The sequence below is a fragment of the Dermacentor variabilis genome, chromosome 2, assembly GCF_050947875.1.
Source record: "Dermacentor variabilis isolate Ectoservices chromosome 2, ASM5094787v1, whole genome shotgun sequence".
Classification (NCBI taxonomy): Eukaryota; Metazoa; Arthropoda; class Arachnida; order Ixodida; family Ixodidae; genus Dermacentor; species Dermacentor variabilis.
The window spans coordinates 132,399,242-132,422,039 of NC_134569.1; the positions used below are offsets into that span (position 1 = coordinate 132,399,242).

Below are 22,798 nucleotides of genomic sequence, written 5' to 3' on the forward strand. Positions count from 1 at the left end.
ACGACTAGCATTCCTTCATTTTTTTCACTCTAAAGGACCCGTCAGAGCAACATGTATCCTGGTCATCTTTGTATAGCAGCAAAAGCAGCTAAAATGACGATGCCCGTGTACCCGAATATCACTGTACATACGCCTCTCCATATAAAACCCACGTATCAGGATACGCGCCTGCACGCGTAGCTGTGGGCACATAGCCCACGAGCCCAGTGTCGCTCCCGAGCAATACCACTTCTTGCGGGCTCATCACGCTTAAACAGAGCACCATGAGCTTGCATGACTGCCACACGTCGCTGTGGTAACGTTGTCCGAGACAAACCAAAGTAAGTTTTTTTGTTGTTGTTGTGATAGCCTTCGTCCTTCGTTCTCTAATCAGAATGAGCTGGTAGCGCTCTCTCTGTTTCCCTTCTCAAGGTTCAGCATACTCTGGCTTATCAGCAAATTGGGCTTGTGTGCGTCAATTCGCAGCAGTCGACCAGAAAAAAAAAAAAATCCGAGCTGTTGCTTCTGGTCAACGCTAGCCATGAAAGGGCTGAAAGGACGCTGAATAACAGCGTTACGTTAGACTGTACTGGTAAAATATCGGTTCTGTACAATAGCGAAAGAAGCGCTTCTCACCGTGAGAAGCGGCTTTGTTTGCGAACCAGAACGGACAGGACAGAAAGGACGGGTGGTGACACCTGCCGGAAGTTCTAGCACCTGCTTGCCGTGACATCGTCGATTTTGGCCAGGTCTCCTGTACAGTCCGGTTAATTCAATTCATTTCCCGTTTGTACAAAAGCTGAGAACGGCAAGAGAAGGAAGCTCCACACATTGCATTCTAAATAAACTGAGTACTCAACCTAGAAGTTTTCTTCGAGGACCATTGCTCTGCCGAATGGCCCAAGTACGTGAAGCTTACCTAACCGAATAGTTATTTCCGAAAGATTACGCTGAAATCCGTGACGGCAAGCTATAACTTACCGGCGTTGAGGTGCCGTGCGAAAGTAAAAGGAAGGAAAAAATAAAAGATAAAGCAAGATGCCGCTTGATTTTTATTTTCTTCACTAGTAATCAACATTGTCCGGGCATGTGAATAAGAGCAGTTTTCAAAGAGTATTTTACCAGTCTAAAATTATTGATTGTGGCTCATAGTGTCCTTTTAGCGTCGATTTTGGGGCCTTTTTAACACGGCTGTCATGTGAAACTGTGCTTTCACAGGGTATCTATATATGGCACCGGGGGCCGATATTCTCGGGCTTGCACTTGCGGAGATGAACTCACTTTCACGAGATTTCACGAGACAGCGTGCCAGAGCGCTGCGGCCGGTAAACGCCAGACTTCCCCGGCGCTGAAGTCTTGTGAAATCTCGCGACAGTGACAGTATACCTTCGAAAGGGATCGCCCGAGAATACCGCCCCAGGCCTGCATCTGTTTTCAAACATTCATTTATCATTCATTCATTCCACTTTAAAGCTTCCTTTCTATATATGTTTCAGCACCGGTCTAATTTCGGCAGCTGTGACATTTATATGGTAGTTGTGAATTTCCCGGCACTATATTTCCTTTGTATCGAAATTCTAAGCGCAGTGACAGCGCTGACGTTTCCGTCCGAATCATCCATGCAGGCCGTCCTGACGTATCATCACCGTCAAGTTGTTCCTTAATTTTGTCTCTAACCCGCCGTGGTTGTTCAGTGGCTATGGTATTAGGCTGCTGAGCACGAGGTCGCGGGATCGAATCCCGGCGAGGGCGGCCGCAACCCGCCGTGGTTGCTCAGTGGCTATGGTGTTTGGCTGCTGAGCACGAGGTCGCGGGATCGAATCCCGGCCACGGCGGCCGCATTTCGAGGGAGGCGAAATGCGAAAACACCCGTGTACTTAGATTTAGGTGCTCGTTAAAGAACCCCAGGTGGTCGAAATCTCCGGAGTCCTCCACTACGGCATGCCTCATAATCAGAAAGTGGTTTTGGCACGTGAAACCCCACAATTTAATTTTCTTTTTAGGGCGGCCGCATTTCGATGGGGGCGAAATGCGAAAACACCCGTGTACTTAGATTTAGGTGCACGCTAAAGAACCCCAGGTGGTCTAAATTTCCGGAGTCCTCCACTACGGCATGCCTCATAATCAGAAAGTGGTTTTGGCACGTAAAACCCCATATATTATTAAATTTTGTCTCTCGTTCGTCTGTTTCTTGCAGCATCTCTTGAGGGTATATGTGTTGTGGCCTCCTTTACCCATTCTCAAAAGTGAATGTTAGGTCAGTCTACGCTGGCGCCATGCATACGTCGGCGCCGCGAGGAATTCGCATGCGTTGACAGATATACACGTACATATTGCTACGGAACAGTACTTGCGATGGCAAAGAGGCGAGCAGGGTGAAGAGGACGACTTTTAGAGGCTAGCGCGGGCTGTTGCCTCTTGTCGAAGTGCGGCGTACTGCCTTGTAATTACGCTTGTATATAGCTTGCCGCCGGCGTCTTCCTGCGTAACAATATATATATATATATATATATATATATATATATATATATATATATATATATATATATATATATATATATATATATATATAATATAGCGTCAGGGCGTATAGATTGTCTCTCTGGTGAAATTCTAATGTGCTAGAATGAGCACATTTTCTTTCTTTTCTTTTCTTTTTTTTATTGCAATAGCAATTATATGGACAGCCCAAGCGAATTAGTTGTCCTAGGCGTCGCCGTAAGGTTCCTTATATATTTAGGCATATGTATGTATATGCCATGACGTGCTATATGACATGCAGTATATGCGGGTTATATTGCCACATTATTTCGTCGATAAAGATGCTTGTTCCAGGTCTTACATTCTTGACGAAATTATTCCTCGGGATTTTGACAATGGCAGCCCACAGATAATTAATTACATTGAAGATAAATGACATGCGCTGTCGGTGTTTCGTTGACACCGACAGCGCATGCCGTTTATCTTAAATCTTCTCAGACTTAAATATTAAGAAGTGCGGAACAATAACAGATCTCAAACCTGAAAATGATTCAATATATTTTGGCGCGGCTGTCTACGACCTCCGGGATCGGCCCAGCAAAGAGGTTTGAAGCATACCCGATAGGGTAATGTGGTGGTAAAGTCGCTATAGGAGAGACGTTTGCTTTAATTAGTACGCATAAATGAAATAAACATAATTGAAACAGCTCATAAATGAAACATAAATGAAAGCGCTCAGCTCTCGGGCGCCCGTTCTTGGATTGAGCGTGGCTAACCACGCTCGTGCTCGCGCGTTCGTCGTCGTCGTCGTCTTCTTGCACAATTGGCTCCGATGCCGCACATCATGCCAGCGTTCCCATACTGCCCCTCCCTCTGTGAAGGCGCTGACGGCACTGGCCCACTGCCAGTCGTTGTGGGGATTTGGTTCTCTTGTTGTTTGCCTCGCTATATCACGACATGAAAACACGAGTGCAAATGCGCTGAAATTTTGCATTAGTGAGCATATCGTAATCGTCGGACATTTGTTTTTTAATTAGTCAGCTTGCATGCGTTTACTTCAATTCGTACTGTCTGCCATTATAGCTACTAGTGTTACACTTCGTGTAATATTCTAACGTGCTATTATTGCATTTGTCGCTTTTTCGTTTGTCTTCTTGCAAGAACCACGGATGGGCTGAACATCTCGCGCGTCCCTGGATATGCGCCGTGTCTTTTTTCTTTTTTTTTTTTGTCTGCTTTCCTTTTTAGTGTGGCTGTGCGCAGTGCGGCCTCGTATATGCCGGGCTGTCGCACGTGCATTTAATCAAAGATGTTGGGTCGTTGTAGGCACTTGTACTGGCGCGTTAATTTATATTGCGAACGAACACACCCATTCTCCAAGCGACCGCGTCAGTTGATGTCGCCGAAAGAATGGGCGGTGAATTTCACTTAGACGTGCGCGGTAGTAATTGAAATTGGCCGTGCGCGGTTTTCCGCGAACGCGGCAAGCCCATCTTCTTCTTTTTTTCTTTGTTTTTTTTTTCTGTGTATGTGTGTGTGTGGAGGGGAACGGGGTCTTGTCTGACTCGTTCCACTTGCGGTAGCGAAGCTCGTATATATGCAAATAAAGCGTAATAATTCAGACGTCGCGCGAAGACAGACCGCGCGACGGCGGAATGAGGCGTTCTTGCGCACTTCGGATGAATGGGCTTTTTTTTAACATTACGCCTGTTTTAATTTATCAGCAGTGTACTCTCACGTTTAGCGATAACGTTAAATTTGTTACGCCAAGCAAATAAAGTGTTATAGCGTGTTCCCTTTAAAGTCGTATGGGGAAAACTTGCTAGTCAGCTGGCTGAGCATTGCCGTTTGTCATGCTCCACAGTCAAGTTTATTAACGCAAAGTGATGTTACAATACAAATATATGCGAGAGCAATTCCCGAAGTCAGTGACTGTGATAGTGTACTTCCCGTAGAAAGTGTACCCATAAGGAAGCAAATAGCAGTTGCAGCAAGTTAAGTGTGAAAAAGAAAGCTAAGCAAGCATTCTTCCAAATGTGCCACCAAGCGATTTATCAAGGGTATTTCGCAGGGAAAGCGAAAGTACAAGTCGGGCTTTCGTAAAGCTGTATGTGAGAAACACATACAGCTTTACAGAAGAAACAAAGCCAGATGAGGACACGGATGTTTGTTCATTCATGTAGGCCTCCTGGTGGGCGCGCGCGCGCCTTTTTCTGCAGTGTGTGCTTGTGAGGGAGACAGCGTGGTAGAATAGCTTAATGGATTACGCGCTGGGCACTCGTTAATTGTTTATGGAGCAGTCAATTGGTTGTTTCGGTTGCGTGATACCCGCGGTAGAGCTTAGCGAACTCGGTCAGGCATCGCGGCTTACTGATGATGCAAACGCGAAGAGCTTGAATTTTTGTTTCTTTCTCCCTCACTTTTTTTTTTTTGTAGAAGCTCTTTTGGAATGCAAGGTGGTTCGAGCAGGATCTCGCGAGGAAGTATATAACCTCAACAATGGTGGAAACGCGGAGATGTAAGCTTTTAGCGTACTTTCATTGACTTGCATAATATATTGCGAAGTACGTTCGACTGAATTTGTGATGAAATCACTCGGGTCACTCAGACGACCCGTTTTCCTTTTTACGACGACAAACCGCTTCCGAGGAAATTGCGTGTCGTTCGTTCTCAGCTCGTCGCATAATTTTGTTGTCAATGCACTGCTCGCAGTTGTGATGCAGTTCCTTTCAGCGTGCCCGTTTCGACACGCCGCATCTCGAAGACATCGCTACAGACACGTATGGCGCCTGTATCGCGAACCTTAACAGTTTGAATGGTAACCCCCCATTGCTGCCATACTTTTTAAAGCGTGTCGCTAAACTGAGACACAAAGGTCACTAGATTTCCGCTAAATGTTGTTACAAGGTTTCTGAAGTTGTCGCTAATACTTTTTTATAATATTTAGGCAACGTATAGGTGTTATTGCGACACTGTGATGTGCGCTAGCTTTGCATAAATCATTTACCGCAATGCCTCACGTTTGTCACGTCCGTGTGCGAGCGCATGAGCAATGAACAGTCAATTTACCGGCGGTTTGTTGTGTGTACTTTCATACTTACGTAACAGCGGAACGATGACACCTGAAATTCGGCGTCTGTATACCTTCTTATCGTGAAATTCGAGATGCAGCACGATTCAAAAGGACACAAGCTGAACACAAATCTGATTTTCCCCACAGGCAAAGGCACTTGATCCACGTTTATCCCTCGAAAATTTTTCTAGTTCTCGGTGCTCCGCGGGAAGTATGGCAGAATTCTGCAAGACGCGCGAGGTCGCGTGTTAACGCTGCGATGACAATTACGTGACCTTTATGCAGGTCAGAATACTACGCTTTCACCACGCGTGTTCTACCTGAAGTCCCCTCGCGTTACTGATTTGTCCTAAACCCGTGCGATAGGAAATCAGTGTGGTTTGTTCAGGCTCCTGTGACGAGCCCAGCCGCTGCTGTGCAACTCCTTTGTGCAGTCTTTCTGAATATCGCAATTAAATTTCTAATGTCCACCAATCGAACGTATTCAGTGAAATAGCAGTTTCCGTATAGTGTTAAGACCCATTCAAATCAGTTTCGTAAATAATTAAAAAAAAGAAAGAGTTTTGTGAGCACACTGAATTGTATGTAGGAAAATTTTATGCTTCATCGTGGTCACAGCCTACGCGTCATACAGCCAATCTAGAAGGATATTTTCGAAGCACCTTTCTTATTTTCGAAGTCGCTAAAATGTCGCTAATTGCTCTGTCACTTTGGTAAAAAAAAAAAAAAAACGTCGCCGGTCGCTAAATTAAAAAGAATTGTCGCTAAACAGACAAGTGGTTAATTCTAGCGACACCATCGCTAATATGGCAGCACTGCCAACCCCGTCTCTCATAAACACACTACCCAACCACAAGGTGATGTCATTCTTGCTGTTACGTTTGACAACGGGTTTGAAACATGCACTTCCTGCAAATACATAGGGAGTGATATTTTTTTAGTCCCCTGTGGCAGATAGCATAATTCGTGTTCTTGAGTTGGACTACTTGAAAACGCGGGCAGTACTAGCGCCAGAAATCGAAACACATACTTAACTAATTAAGGAAAATCGATTATATAACTTCATATTTACATTGAGGCACTTATTACAATTTGGGAATTGTATCCTGCGAGTTTGCAAGACGTATCCGCTTGAAGTGAATCTCTAGAATAACGCCAGTGTCGATATATTATGTCCCAAACTGTGGGACAAAACGCACGGGCGTTCCAGATAATCTTGCGCTCCAATACATAAAGAGCGTTTTGCGATAAAAGTAGAATAGTGCATTCTGGCGGCGAGTTTGGTGGCGAAAATTTCTAAACTGGTGTCATTCTGTAAGTTTATTTCAAACGCATACACCTCGCAGACTCACCGGCTACAATTCGAAAATTGCAGCACATGTGCCGTAAAGCCATTAATTCTAAAGATGATTAGTATATTTTTCGTTTATTATATGAGTATGTGCTTATACTTTTCGTGCACGTAATGTCTGCCTCCATGTCTGAATAATCCAGCTCAAGGATTAGAATTACGTTACCTGCAGCAGGCAATTTCTGAAAATTCTGGGAACACTTAAAAACAATACCCTGCACATGCAAGTGCGTTGAATGGGCTTACGCACGCACCCACGCGCGGACGGACGGACGGACGGACGGACGGACGGACGGACGGACGCACGCACGCACGCACGCACGCACGCACGCACGCACGCACGCACGCACGCACGCACGGCAAAGCGAGAGCGCTGCGGCATGAGAGCGGACTGTGAAGCGTGCCGTAGCGCGCTCCTAAATAGTTTTCGAATATGTATGTTGCTTCAAGGCGCTGCAGGAGCGAACGATTATGAGAGGACTGACGAACACGACGATCGCCGATAGTCGTGCGCACGGGCTCCATCTTGTATGCCTGTCTTCTGCCCGTTGTATATATCGTTTAAATAGATTGTCAGGCGTCTTTTCTCCCCGTAACAATATATTTTTTTAATGATTTTTAGGCGACATTTGTCGTAGTCGTTGCTGTTAGATACGGGATATTTTTCTGAGGCTCCTTCGAGTTCACCACACCACATTCCCGAGGCGCGGCACGTGCAAGCGAGTTGGCGGCCCCCACCTCGTACGCCGCATCTGGAGCTATTCACTGCTTGACTCTTCCCGAAAGTGAAGCGAGAGCCTGGCACTGTTCCAGGTAACGTGGGTCCAAGAGGCAAGACGGGTGTAATGCACCGTGAAGCCCTGGCAGCAATCCCCCCGTCCGCCTTTGTCACGGTAGTTGCAGACCGGGAAGGCAAGACCGCAAAGAGAAGTAAGCACTGGGACAATTGGTGACCAAGGAGCGACCCTCTCCGCCGGGTTTGACACAATCGCACGGACGCCTACCATTGGCCGAAAATGACGACACCTGAGTGGGCTCGCCGATTGGCCGAACGTGACGTGACTTCGAGACACCGAAGGGCTTAAAAGCAAGAGACCGGGAGCAGCAAGAGAGCATTCCTTCATTCATCTCTTTCGAGCTTCTTGCCACGGGCCGCAGCGTCCGAGTTGCTGCCGGCCCGTAATGACTTTATGACTGTTAATTTCTTTGTACTCCCGCTGTACATAATGTAAATAAACCTCCAGTTTTCATCCCGACACCGAAGTGCTCCGAGCGACGAAGTGCTCTATACCGCTCATGCGCGCCATCTCCGTGTACGGGACCGTCGCGTTAATTAAGCGAGCGTTCTTTTTCGGCCGCCGCACGCGCGCGCACGTGAACTCTCATAAATATGTTCGGCGGCGGCCTTTCCCACTGCGGCGCGAGCCGCCGTTAGGTACTCGCACGCTCCATTCTGAGCCGCGGCCTGCAGCGACATTGACAATGCACGCGCCGCCGTTCGAGGTTTCAAGCAGTTGCAGCCGCGCAGCTTGCAGCTGCCGCTGTCGGGGAAAAAAATAAAAGAAAACGCAAGAAGGGTGGGCGGGGGAGTGATGGAGGTACTGAGGTTTTTACCACGTTATAGCAGGCGGCGCCTGTGAGTTTTCGCGTCCGCCGAGGGCGTCTCACGATGATCCGTTACACCGCTGCGCTGTTTCGAGAAAGAAAGAAGAAAACGAACTGTAATGGCAGGGAAGGCTCAGTGGGCTTAGCAGGGCTGAGGGCCAAGGGATAATGAAGTAAACAAGTAAAAACAGACGTGTGTAAGAAAGGACACGTTCATGACCTTCGATGGAGTCAAGCAGGCCTCGCGCGCGAACTCCCGGGATTTAATAGTTCGCGGGACATTGGCCTGTTGGGGTGGCGTATGTCTCCTGTGAAGTGATGCCACGTCCTTTGTGTTTCTTTCTTAGTTCACGAGGGTTGCAATGTGGGCTTGTTGGTAATGCATCTTCAAGGGGAGTATGGTAGCGCGATTCTTAGTATCGCGAGGCGGGGACAAGTCCCACAATACACGTGCCTGACCGTCTGACGGACGAGCACCGACGTTGCGTGCGTCCACTGTGCACGTCACTATAGCTATGTGCGTGTGTGTGACGTTGAGCTCGGCTCGTTCTTTCTCCGCCTCGTCGTCGAGGCCTGTCGAAAATATCACCGACTGTAAACGTCCGAGAGGGCACGCGTTCGCCCAACCCCGAAAGGTCGCCCACGAAAGTTCGACGCGGCAACCGTGGATGGAGCGAAATTTTCGGCCCATGTGTGTGCCCAGTGCGGGTACGCAGCGGTCTTAAACGTTGCTCGTTGCAGTCTATCACTATCGATATACTGGCCTAAATTCGCATTATGTGCGCTTTGCAGTTTCAAAATGGATGCGCTATCAAAAGACCGGGATAAAACCGTAGTTTTCGGTGAAGCTGGGTGCATGGACGCTGGACAGTGCCAAGCTTGCACTGCGTCAGATGTCGGGTTACGCGAAGTTGGCGAAAATTGACTGTTGGGCTATATAAGTTGGTTCACGGGCAGATTAAAACAGCGCTACTACAAGGGGACGAGACATCAAGGAGTGTTGCGTACTCCAGGGTAGCGTACCGTACTGCTGCCGAGAAGTAGCGGCGCCTGCCTATCGAAGCTCGACCGACATTACTCATTGGGTAGCGTGGCGTTGTCGGCGGGCTGCAGGCATCCGGTAGACCATGGCGACCGAGCAAGAGCGAGACGATTTGCTAGTGCGAAACTTGCACGGTTTATTCAAAGGTAGTTGAAAGAAAATGAGAAAAGCATGAAGTACATTTCGGAGCCCCTTAAATAGGCTCTCTACAAGTGTGGGCGGGATCTTGCTTCCGTCGATGTCACGTGACAGGCACAGAGAGAGGGCCCCTCCTCCTGTATTACCGAGCACGGGAAGGAGAAGTCAACCCTCATTTCGACGAATCCTGGTAGAAGACCCTTTGTGCGCAAGCTGACTGACGTTGACCCTCGCAGAAGAAGTCAGCCCTCTTTTCGACGAATCCTGGTAGAAGGCCCTTGTGCGCAGGGTGCGTGACAATAACCCTCGCAGGAGAAGTCAGGCCTCATTTCGACGAAGCCTGGTAGAAGGTCGGGTGAACGACCTGTTCACCCGACCTTCTACGTTCGAAACATTGGTTACTTCTGGCTCCCTCCTCAGGTTTTCGTGTCACGCGATATTAAAATAGGACACGTGCGGATCCAACGCTGAAGCCGAGAAGTGAGATATAGGCTGGAAAAACAAATATATATAAACACAAACAAAACCGATTGAATAATGAAAAGAGCTCATAGACTTACATAGGGACGCAGCAATCAAGCCCGAAGCAAGAGCAAGGTACCTGTAAACCTAGTCATTTCACTGGGACAGCGAAGTAAATTTTATTTGCGCCGTACATAGACGAATGCATGCAGAGAAATAATGAACTGTCGTGTGGTGCTGACATTTCATTTGAATACTTTTTTTAGCAGTACCTGAATAATCGCGCCCACTCCGTTCCTTCATTTTTTATTTAGACATTCATATATTTCCGCAAGTTCTGTGGCTTTTTTTCACAACCTCACGGTACACAAAGAAATGTAGCGCTAATGTTTAGGGTGTTCTCCGCGGGGTTTAGTTAGTTATAAGCCAGCGTGTGATTAATAAAGATGTGTTCTGTAGCGCGCAGTGCGAACGCGTAAATGCCTTCTTTGAGCAGCGGAAAATCTTGCTGATTATAGGGATGTGTGATACTCTAGCTGCGGCTGGGGTAAATGTCGCGGGCAATATTAATCGTGCGTCGCAATTTTTCGACACTGGCATGTTCTCGCTCGTAAACTGGCACGGTGGTGGTGAGCGCCGCGTTTTTGGCTTCGCGTACGTAACCACTACTAAGTTTCAGCGTAAGACGAACCCATAATAATGAAACCAAACACACACACGCGCACACACCCACACGCACTGTATTTCGTAACAGCTTGATTCATACCAAACCACGTCAGAGGATGCCAAATGTAGTACGGGAGAGTGGCATGCAGTGTCGGTCAACAGATGAATACGTATATGCAGTGTACAAAACGACCACTCTCAATATAACTTTTTGCCCTGCACGTTGCGATAAACCACGGGAATTCGGTCGACAGCGCCCTAAGTACATATTTATGAACGGAAGAAGTGTGGCTAAGTAGCTCAATAGTAATAGAGCTGTACCAGCGTTAGGTTTCTGTTTCTTTCTCGTAAGGTTGCATCAGCACGTCCGCTATAGGTGAAAGCGCTTTCACCGAGCGGCCACGGTATAGCGCTCTGTACGCCAGCAGCCGGTGTGGAGCCGCGTGTTTCTTTCTCGGGCGCCCGCAAACGTCACATGGGTCACTAACACTCTGTGTGCGCTTACGGGTCTTTACCGGCGCTTTGGCACTGGTACATTATTTGCTAGAACCTTTTGAACCGCACCGTCAGTGGCAATATCTTTTTCCGAGTCACGTATTTGCGGTGCTTTTGTAGACCGCCTGGCCTTCTGTATCATATACGACCCTCGACGAAGGGTGCGCACAGCGCAGCGACCACGGAACAGTTTGGGCACTCTAATGCCCTTGTCAAGCGGGCTCTGTGACGTGCACTTACGACGGAGAGTGCCACTCGGTTTAAGTGCACTCTGCCAAATATAAACGTCGCAAGTGGAGTGTCACTTGCATGAAGAGTGCGCTCCGGTCGGAGTGCGTTCAGGGAACGCGCTTATTTGCTGGCCGAGAGCGTATATAGCCTCGCCGCCAGCAGGTTAAATGGTACAAAATGTTACACATAAAAAAAGGACAGATAAGTTCATCTTAACAATATAATCAGAACAGAACCTGTTCACATTCTGTTCTAGCAGGATCAAATGCCGCTTCGTCGCACGACACCGTGTTCTTCTAGATTGGCTAGGCCTTCGTCTTGGCCGGCATTGACTTGCAAAGCTCTTGTATAAAATATTTTCATTTTTTGTTGAGAAAGTGTAGATTAAGTTTGTTTTTATTTATAATACGACGTAAAACAATCACTTTTTATTAAGTTTTCTTTTATTAGTAATCTACATGAATAAACGCGCTCTTAGTCTGTCGCCATTTTTTTTTTTGCTTTACCGCGAGTGCGCTCTATTCTCCCGTTTAGCACCGCGCATAGCCTCTCTCAAGGTCTCGAAGTGCACTCCCCATAAGTACACTTGCCCGCTTGACTGGGTATAATATGCACTTTTGCGTCAACCGATGTTGTCCTCTGAGTTGCTGTGCGTCCCACAGTTCGCTAAAGCTTCGCTTACTCGGCTTCGACGCGAGCGGATCGAGCCAGAAGTCGATCTGACCCAGCCCGACACGACATGCGCATTGCGAAGTGGGTTATACTATAGGCAGGCTGACCGAACTCGGCCTCGTCGTTCGCCCGGCCCCACCCGCAAGCGCTTGAACGAAACCGACGACTGCAGTTTCCGGACCGACAAGCCGACTCGATGCCAATTTATCGGGTCCGTGCAAACGTAGTAGCTTTGCGTGCGCAGAGAGGAAGTCACCATCGCGGCGTATAACTTTCGGTCATTCTAGAAACGCTTTCCTTGTTCGTTTCCTTTCGCAGTCTTAAATGACCACCTCCGTCTAGTAGGTAATTGTAGTTATGCAACGTTTAGCCTTTGTCGATGGAACGTACATCCCCGCCCGTTGCTCTCTTGCGCTGTGCTCGTTCGACATGGATTTGCGACTAGCCCCGTCAGCCACCTCGCTAAATGCGCAGACACCGTAACCGTCTCTTCTTGCTTGTTTGCCGCGCCTTGTATATGCTCTTGTTTAGACTTCTGCTACTATTTATTGTTCCGCAGTTGCTTCTCGGCAAAAAAAAAAAAAAAAAAAATTGCTCTGTGAGTTGGCTTAGTTAATCCCGGATTATAACCGCGCCGACTTGCACGAAACGTGCGCGCGGTGCAGAAATAACACGGGCGCCCTGTATAAGCACCGGTGCACTTCGTCCGTCATGAATTTGTAGCGCTAGCCGGTCCTACTGTAAGCCGCCTAATTTACTCGGTCCCCGTGTTCCGCCATGCCGCGGCCCACCAAAAGTATAATGTACCTCTGCGCGCAGCAGTTTATAGGACAGACGCGGTGTATGCCCGATGTATGCCCGATCGCTTCCGCGACAAGTTAAACACTGCGTTCGTCCCGAGCCTAGCCATTGGATTACGTGCTCGACTTTTCTGATTCGTGTGCCTCGATTTCTGATTACGTGTGCCTTTTCTCTTTCTGCAGGCGGTCCCTCCAAACTGATGAACGAACCGGAGCACTAGTTGAAGCGGTACTGGGAAAATTGCTGAGGTGAGCAGTAGGAGGATTTGTCGATGCTTTGTCGCGCGTTGTTTGTTTGTTGGAAACAACAACAGAAAATCATTTTTTTTTGTTTTGTTAGTAACTTATTGCAGACTATCCCCTGAAACCCTTTCCTTCTTTGTTTCTTCTTTTTTTTTTTTTCTGAACGTATCGTGGCCCGCCGGCTTTAGGACGTTCTGCTGCTGGGCACGAGGTTGCGGGTTCGCTTGCCGGCCGCAGCTGTCGCAGTCCGGTGGCGTGAACCGGAAAGAAAGAAAAAGTAAACGGGCTTGTGTATTCGGTGCTTTGGGGGTTACGTGAAAGAGCCCGAGGCGATGAAAATTAATCCGCAGCATTCCACATCTCGTAGCCAAAAAGTTACATTGGAACATTGAATTCGTTACTTCATATATTGAGGACAATGTCCTGCTGGGCGGCGAGTTACTGCCACTTTTCCGTATCGGGTATGTCCGTTTCTAACGTCTGTTTCTAGCCTCACAATACGGTTCATACACCTGATTCTCGCCCCCAACTCACCCACGAAGACATCGTCGTTTATCGACTTCAAATCCAGACGTTGAACGGCCCTCCAACTTTTTCTTTTTTCAATAATTCCGTACGTTCCTCTCTGTACAGAACAGCAACAAGGGAGCAGTATAGCGAAAAAGTACAGTGATTCGGCAGAGACAAGCGAAACAGCCCTGAAGGCAGCAACTTAGCATTTCGAACGTGTTCGAGCATTTCATCTAGCATTGGCGATCGGGTGGCGTAAGGAGAGAGCTGTGTGGAGTTACCCCGTGCTACAATAGTATAGCACAAGCTGACGCTCTCTGAAAAAGACGGAAGGGAAGGACAACGAAGACTGCATTGTTACGTCGGCACTAGCATCGCGCGTTTCAGGCTCCAGCGGCGACAGCCGCTTCGGGCGTTTTCCTGTCCGCAACCATCGACCGCCGCGTTAGCGAATGAACCGCGCGAGCTTGGTGAGAAGAACGGCCAGGGCAGCTAGTGGTACGAAGGGTGCCGCGCACCGTTAATTCTCGCGAGTTTCGCGGAGCAGCGTTTGTACCTTCTTTTTTTTTTTTTTTTTTCCCTTCGCATCCGTCGCTTTCATTGTTTCGAGCGGGTTTACCACCGCGCGACCGGCGCGTTTGCGCCGGAGAAGACAAATTGCGTTCGCGGACAAAGAGCGGCTTTTTCTTTCTCTTCGCGCGGTTGCCCGAAGCGGGCGGAGCAATCCCGGCGCGCTGGCGCTGCTCGGCGACTGTCGACGCGGCGGCAGAGAGGCGATCGCCGCCTTAATAGCGCTGCCGCCGCACAATGAAGCGGTGTGCATTGCGGAAGGGGAACGGGTGATAAGAGAGCGACGAGCGCTTCGAGAGAGACACTGCGGAGCCAATAGGTGCGCCGCGAGGTAGTTTGGAAGAGGACGGACTGAAAGCGGGCCTCATTGTCTTTTCCTTTTTTCTTCGAAGTGGTCCCGCGGTATCGTGGCGTGGATCAAAGGGCTTTGCGCGCCTTCAGAATCGAGCTCGGACTTGTTTGCTTTTATTTTGTTTTCTTGTCTGTGCCCGTCACCGGCCTCGCGGGGTTATCCCTCCCCCAACGTACTGTCTCCGCGCGCTGCTGCAGCACCGCGTCGTCGCCCGTGTGTTGCTCGCGCGTTGCCGGTCCTCGAGTTTGAAAAGGTGCTCCTGTAACCGTGCTGCCGACTTCCCTTGCAGCTTCGCGGCGAGAGGTGCACCGCCGCCCTCTCGCCGTCGACGACACTGACGTCGAAGGGATGGGGGAGGGTGTAAAGAGCTCCGCGGCGCAACCGGCGGGAGGTTGCATCTCCTCTCTTTGATGCGCTTCTGCACGTATATACGTGTGTGTGTGTGTGTGTGTGTGTGTGTGTGTGTGTGTGTGTGTGTGTGTGTGTGTGTGTGTGTGTGTGTGTGTGAATGGAAAAGAAAGCGATAGATGTGCTCAGACGGATAAAAAAGAAAGATGCGCCGCAATAGCGGCGTGCTCCGCTCCTCCGGGTTCTTTGTTTGGCGGAGCGCCCATTGATAAGTGAATGCGAGGCCGTATGTAGTACGGCGCCTCGCGGAGGAAGCACAGTGTCGCAGCTCGCCGCGCCGTTTATGCCGAGCTCGTATAATTGTCCTTTGTGCCGGGCTTATCTCGCTTTCTCGTTCCCATCCTTTATGTACGTACATAAACCTTATTCATTTAGCTTCCGCGCGACGATCTTGCTTTTGTGCTGGGCCTCTTCGAAATGTCCGTGAGGAAGACGCAAACGACAGGAAGCGTCGCGGCATGTCGGCCTTGTTGTCTTCAGACTCGCGGTCGTGGGTGGAGTGGGGGAAACTACTTGACCTCCCAGCTTATCACCTGGAAGCCCACATATCGGCGGAGTTGCGAGGGCTTTACGGCCGGCCTCTCGCGCGTATTTTACGGCCGGCGATGGTGGAATGAGCGTGGCACGTGCACGGTTGTCTGGTACCGTGACGTCGGTCGATACGTTGAGGCTGCGGACGTAATCGCGGACTACATGAAGTATTACTACTTTGGGGTGACTGGGACTTCGTGTCGTTATCTGATGAATCCTTCGCGGAGGCTCACGCCTATAAGCTGTCGCGCAGGAAGCTTTAGGCTTCGTATAGCTACCTGCTACCGATGCACTACTCGATGCCTTGGTTAAATTAAGGGTCACTAAAAGAAAGAGTCGCAGTTTCGCCCGAAAGGTAGCAGATTGCAATAGTAATTTAGTAGACAATTATGCGAGGTAAGAATAGGAGTTTTATTGTCCGTATAAACTTCTAAACATTCGCTTGCTAACTAATCTAGCGAGCAAGGTGTCAAGCGCGCACAAGCAAACGTGAACACATCTCACTCGATGACCGCGGAAACTCCCTATCAAAACGCTGGAATGAAGAAGCGTGGCAGCAATAGCGAGCGAATTGACCTTCTTGCTGCATCTCGCTTCAACGCGAACTGAGCGGCGAAAACAAAGCGCACACGAAGCCATCAGCACACGGCGGACTGTGCCTCATTGCAGATCGCTTTCTAGATGGGACCCGCGCGGCCGCGCCATACGCAGCAGCGACCGGAGTAGAAAGCCGGCTCCCTCCCTTCCCCACAGGGTCTTACGCGCGACGGAAGACGGCGCGCTTCCTCCCCGCTTTCCTCCTCTGCCTGCGCGCGTTTGAGCCGCCATCGTCGGCTAACCCTCTCAAGCTTTGATCCGCACATACAGCATACGGTGCGCGGCGACGATGTTATCGCCCTTGAACTTTATACAGAAACATCTAGGCGACGACGACTAAAGAAATGCGCCTGGAGTTCCCATACATTTCCTATCGCAATTAAAGGAGCACTTAACCAGTTTATATCGATAAAGTGCTGTTTCAGAACTCTATTTTCCACTAATTTCGCTGCACAATGTGATTACTAGGCAAAGAAAAGAAAGACCCGTGCTTCATTCTTTTTTTTTTTCATTTTTTTATGTCATGCCGAAACCCCCGCGTCGGTACATCATTGTGACATCACGCATCTCAAAATATATCATACATATTTGCTTCATTGTGACTCAGTATAAGTTTGCGAGACTTGCCAAGTTTAATATTAGTTTCTTTGGCTCATTTGCACTAATATGTAGTCTGTCTCTAAAACATTAAAAAAAAATTTGCTATGCCCGAGCTGACGCCATAAAAATTTGTGACGTCACGATGAACTTGTTCGGGAGCTACAAGCAGCGTCGCCACTCTCCTTTTCTGTTTTTTTTTCTTCTTTATTCGTCTTTCTGGCTTATGAGGACTGCTCCAGCGCTACTACAGATTCATTTGGTATCGTAGAAGATATATTTACCAATACAGCTCTCTATTTCTCGCTTTAACGTTCCTCTAAGGATACAGAGGATGCCATATGATCCGGCGCTCACAGCGGATAGAGACGTTTTCCTTTCGTCTTTTCACGTTGTCACTGCAGTGGCGTTCTCCATTGACGCAAAACCTTTGCAAGACATGATGAAAATGTGTCAGTCGCTGTACCTCGCGCGTATTCTTGCGCCACTTAAGTTGTGTACGGTTCACGCGCGTCTCGTGCCGTCTTGCATATAGGACGCGCCCAGTACGCTCGTACCGATAGCCGTGAACCAAGCCGCCCGGCCGCTCGCTGTCTTAGCACAGCTGTTTCATCCTTTGAGGATGCGTGGCTTCAGCGCGTTCTGAAGGCTTTGGCAAGTAATTTAATAACTAGAAAATTAGGCCCCGCTGCGGTACTTATTGCGTGGACCGTATTTCACTGCTGGATGAATAGGCGGCGGCTGCGGGACTTTGAGGGCGAGAGTCGTCGCCATGGCAAGAGAGAGAGGGAGAAAGAAAGAAAGAGAAGTCGGCGCAACAGGTGTGCGCGTGACAGGCCGCTTTTTGCTCTCCGTAAGTTACTGCCGCGAAGAATAACGCGAGGATGAGCGAATGTTCGTGGCACGCCTGCGCCCCACTCGAAGGTTGCACAAGAGCCGCTAAGAGCGAGCCCGTTCGGCGGCACCTCTGTGTGCCCTCTGCGCGAACGGCAGCAGCATCCGGCGCGGCCTGCTTGCGTTGTCTCGTTGGGATGCGCGAATATGCAATCCACGCTTGAACGTCGCCGTGCTTTTTTGCTGGCATCGTGCTGAAACACGGAGTTGAGTCCTAGCCAGACGTGATTGGTGACTTCTATTATTATTATTATTATTATTATTATTATTATTATTATTATTATTATTATTATTATTATTATGTTGTTGTTGTTGTTGTTGTTGTTGTTGTTGTTGCGAACGTAATAGTGGCTGTTTTATTAGGACTGCCACAGTTTTCCACACAGTTCAGCGTATAGCTTCTTTAGTGTCGGCTGTGTCCATGTGCATTCGCTCGGTTGCTTTCAAAACCGCGCGCAAATGAAATTTAGCTGCGCTGAAAATGATCGCGTTTAATTTAAAAGTCAAAAACCTTTTAAGGGCCCGCAGTGATGTGCGTGCTCGGCCATCACTCCGCGCCGCCTGCTTCGCGAGCTGCGTTCGGCGCCTGGAATCTGACTCCGTGCTTCACGTGGAGCACTTCCGTGTTGTACGGCGAAACAAACAAACAACAACAACAACAACAACAACAACAAAAAAAAAAAGAAAACGACAGCTCTTTCGTAAATTCAGCGCGAGGTGTTGCGGCGCCGACCGACCGACAGCGCCTTCGTCGTGTACGCTTCGCAAAGGAGGCGGGGGTGGGGGGGGGGAGTGCAAAAGTGAGCACGCAGTCGCTTCGAGAACAGGTGCGCGCCGCGCGATAAATCTGCCCCGGGGCTCTGCTCCCGGTGGCAGGTTATTCGTATTCATTCTTGGCTTGCCGTGCAGGGAAATACGAAGAAGGGATTTGTGAGAAGCGCACGGGCGAACGCTGTTTGCGCCCAACCGATAGATACTCTTCCTCTTTCTTTTTTTTTCTCGATGTTGTTTAGCTCTCGATTTCGTTCTGCTCTCTTCTGTAGTCATGAATTCCTTTTCTTTTTCTTTTTTTGATTTATTGATTTCATAGTATGGCTTACCGTAAGCGCAGTGCGGCCTACATACACTGCGAGCTTATTTGTTGCCTCGCGAGGGAGTATTTCTTCCAAGTCTCGCCGTTGTCCTGCCCTCATTCTTTTCCCCTCCCTACGCTTCCTTTACTCCCTCTCCCGCCGCGCGCGGGAAACTTCTTTCCTGCGGAGCCGATCGTCACGTCTCCTTTTCCCCAAACCTTGCTTACCCCTCCTCCTCTATCGATATTCTCACGTTTCTCACTGTGCGAGCGTCAACTGCGTCTTCCCCCTCTACGCCCGTCCTCCCTTCCTCAACCATTCACACACATTCTCCTAATTTGTTTCCCAATAGCGGCGTCCCTTGCACGATTTCGCCTTCTCTCTCGTTTTTATTATTTCGTTTAAGGACGCGCCGCTTACATTTCTTACTTTAGTGCGTCCTAAGCCTAAGTAGTCGGCCAGTCCTCGTGAAGTAATGTTTTTCGTCCTCTTTACATCTTTCTTTCCTTACTCGTCAGTTCCGTCTCCGTGTACCCCATTTCCGACGCGCCTACCGCCTTCTCGACCAGGCAGCAACCTTCGGGTTCGCTGGAGGGCTCGTTTATCGCCGCAGCCTCGCCACCCCGTTGCGCCTAATCGACTCAAATCGGCGTCCACACCGCGCGCGTCCTAAGATTTGCCGGGGCGATTAATGGGCCGGCACTCGGCACTGCGTGCCCCTGCACCTGTGGGCCCCCGGTTTGCGACACCGCGCCAGCGCCTGCCGGGGATGCCTGTGTGTGCGCGCGTTTATTTCCCGCCTTTTTGTTCTCTTTCTCTGCGACTGCATGTTTGCGCCTCCCGTGTCTATATATATATATATATACTATGCGCTGCCACAGGTGTGTCAGCCAAAGGTCAGCAGCAGGGGCAGATTTCGTTGCGCCTTTAATTTCAGTCTACATTTTGTTTCCGTTCACGTCATCAACACTTCGTCGTTTTGTTCTTTCCCTCTTGTTCGGAATAGCGCTTCGCTCATGTCCTCGCTTGACAAGCGCTACAGGTGGCGCAGCAAGCAGCCTTGTCTTTTTTTTTTTTTCTTTTAAGGTCTGGTCGTTTGTCGTCACTTTGAGACACGCCAGAAAAATGTGAAAGGCTATAAGCGGACGATAAGCGTCATTTGTACAACGCGTGAAATATGCGTAGTCTTCGTGCTTTTGTTTGTGGAAATAGCGCATGCCCTGTAAGTGTATCCGTGTGGGTAGTTCTTTTCTTTTTCGTCTTCCCTGGCACATGTTGCGCGCGTTTTTCTTTCTTTTGTTCTTTGTGTGTTTGTGTTGTTGCGTTGTTTGTCGGAATCATTGGCAGCAGTGAGGCCCCTTCGCGAGCGCCATCACCCGCATACACCCGACGAAAGGAGATGCAATTTTATAGAGCTGGCGTAAAAGCACACTACGTTCATTCGAAATCGTGCCACCATTCCACGTTATTTTCTTATGTTTAACTCTTAAGTACAGCTTAGTATCGTCCTCCGCCCGCGCGCCAGATTATATGCGTTTGGAATCAAAGTGAACGAAAATTTGGCCACTTGTTCGATTTAAGGAATGTGTGCAGCGTTGTTTCCCTACGAAAACTGCGAGTGCGGAACCAACAACGAATATATATATATATATTGTTACGTCCAAGCGCGTCAAAGGGACGCGGGGATCAAGAAGAGAGGGGAAGAGGAGAACGAAGACTGTGCAGCGGCCATTCCTGTTCTTCGTAGCCTGCCGTTCCTGCCCTCGCACGCCTAAATAAACCCCTTTTCCCCGTGCTTGTAACAAATTGGTGGACGGTGCGGGGTAAACCTCGTAATCACGGAGCCTACGCTGCTACAACTTCGCCGAAGCCGTCGACTTGCCGGACTTCCGCCACCCTCACCTGCCATGCCTGAATACGCCTGCCAGATTCCCGAAGGATCTGACGCGGCTTCAAGGCCAACACCTGGTGTTCCGTGGCAATACTACCGGGTGCCACTCACTTTCGGAGGAAAAGCCGGAGAAGATGTCGACGAGTGGCTCACGAACTACCGAAGGGTGAGCCGGTCTAACGGTTGGAACTCGACCGCACAGTTGTCCAATGTTGTGTTTTCCCTTACCGACACAGCGCTCGTCTGGTACGAGAATCACGAAGACACGCTCACTTCGTGGGAGCTTTTCGTCGAGGAGCTCAGAGCGTGTTTTGGTGACTCTAGCGCAAAAAAGAAACGCGCTGAACAGACGCTTTCGCAAAGAGCTCAGATTCCCGGCGAGACCTGTACGACTTATATCGAAGAAGTGCTGAAATTGTGTAAAATAGTCAACTCTCAGATGTCTGAAGATGACAAAGTGGGACATTTGTTGAAAGGAATAGCCGAAGACGTCTACAATTTTTTGATCGGCAAGGAAAGCTTGGACTCCGTGTCTGACGTCATTCGCCACTGCAGGACCTTTGAGACATTGAAGATGCGACGGATAATACCGAAGTTTGGTCGCCTGGCTAATGTCACGACGGTGGCGAGTGTAGACCCGAGCTCGTGTGTTGACCTTCCATCCACTATACGGCAGATTGTTCGCGAAGAGTTGCTCCATCAGGAAGAGATGTACCGTTGCACACCCGGCATCACTGGCGCGTACTCACCACACGAGATGAGAAACACGGCCGTTTCGACCGCATGGCAACCCACGGTTCACTCAGCGACCATGGAGTACAGGTCTACCCCACAAACGAGCGGGATCATGAGCTATCAAGGTCATGACTACGGCCAACACCCACGCCGCACGCAGGCCTCCCGGCGGCCGATGCCTAGCCATGATGAATGTCACCCACCTGCTGTCTATGCAGTCGACAGCAACATGCGCGACTACATGGAAGAACATCGCAATTCGAGGCATCTGCCGGTGTGTTTCCAATGCGGTGTCGCGGGCCACATAGCGAGGTTTTGCAATCGTCGCCCAACAACGTGGAATGGTCGATCCGGATTTTCAACAGGGCCCACACCTCCTACGAGGACAACTCAACAGCCGTACACCACCTCTTGGTCAGCTGGCGTCCCTCCTGGCAACGATTACTGGCAGAGAAGCTTCAGGAGCCGCTCACCGGCATCTGACAGGAGTTTGACGCCACCGCCAACTTCTCGTGCACCGCGTTTACGTCAATCGCCATCGCCAGTGCGCCGCTCCTCCTCGCCTTCACAACCGGAAAACTAGCTAGCGCGGCCGATGGGGGTGAGGTCGCTCGACACGTGCTATCGACAGAAATGCCCCCCGCAGTTGCTATGATTAAGAACAAAGTGCATGTACTTGTTGATGGTGTTCCTACAATGGCTTTAGTGGATACCGGAGCAACTGTATCCGTAATGAGTCTCGGTTTTAAAGGTCGGTTGGGGCGTAAAGTTGTATTTCGGTGGGACCAGGCTGCAACGTTTTGTGGAGTGAGCGGCGAGTCGTTGCGCCCTGTTTGTGTGTGCACTGCTGACGTATCCTTGGCTGGTGGAATTTTCGCGACGGAGTTTGTAGTTATTCCCCGATCGACGCACGAAGTGATTTTGGGCATCGACTTTTTGCGACAGTGTGGTGCGACCGTCGATTGTCGCACGGGGGAAGTTTGCGTCGATGGCCATGTTTCGTCCGGGCTCTTAGAGGAGACTTGCCGTCAAGGTGAACTTTGTGTGTCTGCAGATACTGTTGTGCCTGCGTCCACCTCTGTGTGCGTGCCGGTTGTGTGTCGCGGTGAAGTTCCAGACAGTTTTGATGCCTCCGTAGAGCCAATGCATCTCAATTGTATGAAGAAGAACGTTTTTGTCCCTCATTGTGTGGTATCCATCGGCAACGGGCGTGCTGGCTTGTGGACGGCCAACTGCTCGGCAGAACCCATCCTGCTTCCAGACGGCTTGAAACTCGCCTACTTTACAGAATACACGTCTTCGTCCGTAGCCGTACTAACAGATCGGCCGTGTGAACCTGCTGACCTTCGCCACGTCTCAGACAAAGAGCTTCTGTCTATGATAAACAAGTCACTCAGCACAA

General features: G+C 49.6%; 1 protein-coding gene across 1 annotated transcript in view; it reads left to right on the forward strand.

Moving 5' to 3' along the window:
* Pgant5 (polypeptide N-acetylgalactosaminyltransferase 5) overlaps positions 1 to 22,798 on the forward strand; it is a 388,718-nt gene that overhangs the window by 165,107 nt on the left and 200,813 nt on the right. The window contains exon 3 of the mRNA XM_075682004.1: positions 13,179 to 13,244. The gene's annotated coding sequence lies outside the window, so the exon portion shown is untranslated. The remainder of the gene's footprint in view (positions 1 to 13,178; positions 13,245 to 22,798) is intronic.